The 4,004-nt window shown below is 54.2% G+C and overlaps 2 protein-coding genes across 3 annotated transcripts in view; both read left to right on the forward strand.

Annotated features, from left to right (window-relative positions):
- The window catches only part of ATL3 (atlastin GTPase 3), a 40,611-nt gene that overhangs the window by 23,216 nt on the left and 13,391 nt on the right, over positions 1-4,004 (forward strand). The window lies entirely within an intron of this gene.
- LOC102755016 (HRAS-like suppressor 3) overlaps positions 3,787-4,004 on the forward strand; it is a 19,380-nt gene continuing 19,162 nt past the window's right edge. The window contains exon 1 of one of the 2 annotated variants that reach the window (XM_015569093.1): positions 3,787-3,933. The gene's annotated coding sequence lies outside the window, so the exon portion shown is untranslated. The remainder of the gene's footprint in view (positions 3,934-4,004) is intronic. The other variant, XM_015569094.1, reaches the window with a different exon arrangement.

Genomic DNA, 4,004 nt, shown 5'->3' on the forward strand with positions numbered 1-4,004 from the left:
CACTATGACACACACCGACCCCCAGGGGGCAGACGCTTAATGCACGAGCTGCCCCCTGGTGGTCAGTGCACTCCCATAGGGGGAGATCTGCTCAGCCACAAGCCAGGCTGATGGCTGTCAGCACAGAGGTGGTGGTGGGAGCCTCTCCTGCCTCCTTAGCAGCACTAAGGATGTCTGACTGCAGCTTAGGCCTGCTCCCCATTGGCAAGTGGACATCCCAAGCTGCCAGAGGGATGTCTGACTGCCAGCTTAGGCCCAATCCCCCGGGGAACGGGCCTAAGCCAGCAGGTGGTCATTCCCCGAGGGGTCCCAGACTGTGAGAGGGCACAGGCCGGGCTGAGGGACCCTCCCGAGTGCACAAATTTTTGTGCACCGGGCCTCTAGTATTGTAACAACTATGCCGGGTGTCAGATGAATACTAGATCTATCAGGGTTAGATAGATATAACTAGATCACTTCATAAGTTATATAAATGTCTAATCACTATGTTGTACACCTGAAAATAATATACTGTATGTCAGTTGCAATTAAAAATATTTTTAAATAGTAAAACAATAAGACAACCCTAATAAAAATAAAAAAAGGAATGGTAACTGGGAAAACTGGCTGTCTAAGGAGTAAAACTGACATTAGGCACTGGAAGAATTCAAATGCCACCAGGCTATTTTCCTGTCTGCAGTGGCCAGGTTATCTGCTCTCGCAGAAGGGTTTCCTTCCGGCTGCAGGGGAGGGCAGGCACAAATAGTTCCTGGCTTACATCATCCCCCTTTCATATCCCTGGAGGAAAGAGACTTTTTTTTGGAGCCACTGCCTATTCAAAAATGTGTGTATATATAGCTCCATTCTAGAGAAAGCTGCTGATGGGTCTGGCTTGGGGCATCTGCTCCTTCCAGGGCCAATCCCTGGTCTGGAGGCTGGGGCACAACAACCAGCCAGACTGAGGTCACAGGTTCTCTAGTCGGGGTGATGGGGAACTGGGAGAGGCAGCCCCACCAGAACCCCACAGTCACCAACTGAAAGACTGCTGGGCAGACAAAAACGAGTGTCCACAACAGCCCCCAGTTCCCCGGCCTGGCCGGTGACCACAGTGGAATGGGAGCCTGGGACGTTTCAGGGTGTTCCTTTAAGGGGCAGTAGAGGTGGTTAGGCTTCCACTCAATGCAGTGGAAGCTCTTCAGGGCCTCGTAGGGATTCGTCATCGCCTCAGTAGGATTTGAGGGGTTTCAGAGCTCGGGGTGAGGTTCTGCAGGAAGTTATATTTCATCTTCCTTTTCATATGAAAAGCCCGATTTTTCTGTTCAGAGCAAACTGTCAAAATTGGTGTATTCTCAGAGCCGTAGCCGAGTAGCCTGTGTGGGTGTAAAGAGCTGTACAGGGCGCTGATGGAGCACCTGCCCGAGGAGCTCCCACTTTGAGAGTTGCTGTCAGCAACACAAACCCTCATGTTGCCACAAAACGATCCCATGCTTCTGCTCCTGTGTGTAGAGAAGCATCGCAAACAGCTTCCCGTAAATGCTGTCGCCTGCCCCTCACCCCACCCCCTTTCCTCAGCCCTGGCCTCGCTTCACTCCTACCTACCTGCTCAGAATCCCCACACGGGGCATCTCGGCCCTGGCATGCCCGCCAGACTAAGGAAGACCCAGAAACTTCAGGGCCACGTGAGCCACGGCCCTGGCCACGTCGGCAAGCACCCGGGGGCCGAGGTAATGCTGGTGATTTGCATCGTCACAGGATCAGCTCCGACAAATACCGCCCAGGTTCCTTGGGGGAAGTGGGTGTGAGGCATGGCCACTTAAGGGGACCCAGCCTTCTTCCCCACGGTCAGCCTCGGTCTCCTGTGGCCCTCGGTCAGTGAGCAGACAGGTAAGTGCTGCCAAAGACAAGACGGTAGCCGCTCCCATCACTGACGTGGTGCGGTCGGGCTACTACAGAGTCTGGGGAAGGGGCGGCTCCTTGAGCAGCCTGTCTTGGCTAAGGCCAAGTTCATCAGCAGAAGACTGAGGAGAAGACGGTGTTGGGGGGGCCAGCGTGTTGGTAGCTTGAAGCCACATGGACGGAAAGAAGTTCATTAAATGCTCACAAGTGAAAAAAAAGAAAAAAAAATCCCCACACGGTATTCAGCCTTGTGCCATTTTCTCCTCCTTCTCAGCTATTCCTTCCTCGGAGACTCACAAAACAATCTTGGAGGAGCCTTCCTCCTCCTCAGAAGGCAGACAGCGGGGAGAGATTGCAAATGATTAAGTAACACGTGCCTCCCCACAGGGCCCATCGCAGAGAAGCCCGGAGGCAGGTGACAGCTGGATCCTGGCGGCGGCCCCCTGCTCGGTGCTCACCGTGCAGAATGGGGTTGAGGATGGTGCTGCTGGCGGTGCTGGCATCGCCTGGGGCCTTCCTTACAGAGCTCCTCCTCGGAGAGCTGCTTGGAAAGTAACAACATAGAACCCTGACGTCCCTGCCCCGCCGATGTTTTTCGTTTTGTTTTTCTTGGCACAGGAATAGGACAGGAAAAAAAAAAGATGTGACGTTTGAGCAACTCTGGGAGCAGAGAGAAAGGAGAGGCAGAAAGCAGTCTGGTTTCCTCCCAACGAAGCTCTGCATTCTGGGTCTGGACTGCCTTCCAGCTGCTCACTGGCTCCACGTGCACAGCGCTTCGTTGGGTGAGTGGTAACGCGCAGGAAGCTCTGGTATTTACTTAGGTTGCCTCTGACTCTCCTGCCCGGACGCTGGTGAATAACGTGTAAAGCTGATGAGCACATACCTTCCCTCATGCTAATAACATGATTTGCCACGTGCCCGGCACTTTATAAGCATCATTCCATTTGTTGCTCTCCCTCTGGGGAATGTAGTTTTATATGTTATCTTACCTGTTGTACAGGATCGTCATCACCCCATTTTACAGATGACCAAACTGAGGCTCGGGGAGGGAAGGGTGCCTGGATCCTATAGCAAGCAAGTGACAGGGCCAGGGTGTGGCCGAGGCATCCTGATTCCAAGGCTGGGAGTGGGGCGTGATGGTAACATGGAGATGGACAGGAGCTGGTTCTGTTCTTGTGGAGTCACAGCCCACTGTGAGAAAGGACCTGCGTTTGGTCATTCATTTCATTCATTCATTCATTCATCCATTCATTCATTCATGGGGTGCCTATACTGTGTGCCAGGTTTGGGGGTATATCTGGTGACTTAAGACCCAATAGTTAAAAGTTCTTTCCCTCTGCTAGACCCTTGTCTTCTTATATCTTTAAAATTCAATAGAGGGCCCTGGCCAGTTTGGCTCAGTGGATAGAGCGTCGGCCTGTGGACTCAAGGGTCCCGGGTTCGATTCGACTCTGGTCAAGGGCATGTGCCTTGGTTGTGGGCACATCCCCAGGAGGGTGTGTGCAGGAGGCAGCTGATCGATGTTTCTCTCTCATCGATGTTTCTAACTATCCCTCTCCCTTCCTCTCTGTAAAAAAATCAATAAAATATATATTTTAAAAAAATTCAGTAGAGGTTTGAACTATAAGCCCGCTCTAGAGGAGGAGATAAATTGCTTACATTCCAGGGTGATGTGTACACAGGGATCGAGGATACAACAGCTCTGTTCTTGAACGTAGACTCCCCGCAGCGCGTGTGTGGACGAGGTGAGGAGGGGCGGCTCAGTGGGTGCCTCCGGGCGGAGGAGCGAGCAGGGACGGGGAGGGTCGGTGCCCGGGAGGCATCCAGACCTGCCGGTCCGGAGGCGGCGCAGGCGGTCCCTGTCGGGGGCAGGAGGCTCGGCGAGGCGCTCATTAGCCAGTCGCTCTGGGAAGGGCTGGTGACCTCACGCTGGGCGGGACTGAGGCCTTTAAACCCGGTCCCTGTGCCTCCGCTGCGCCGGCCTCGCAGCCTCCCACGGCCGTCCGTCCGTCTGTCCGAGAGGTGGGTGGGGCGGTTCCTTCCCGGACTTCAGGAAGGGTGAGGAGTGGGGGTGGCTCTCGGGTCGGGTGGGAGATGGAGAAGTTGGGCGAGGCAGCGCCCACAGGTTA

This window comes from Myotis davidii, unplaced genomic scaffold (genome assembly GCF_000327345.1).
Source record: "Myotis davidii unplaced genomic scaffold, ASM32734v1 scaffold425, whole genome shotgun sequence".
Lineage (NCBI taxonomy): Eukaryota > Metazoa > Chordata > Mammalia > Chiroptera > Vespertilionidae > Myotis > Myotis davidii.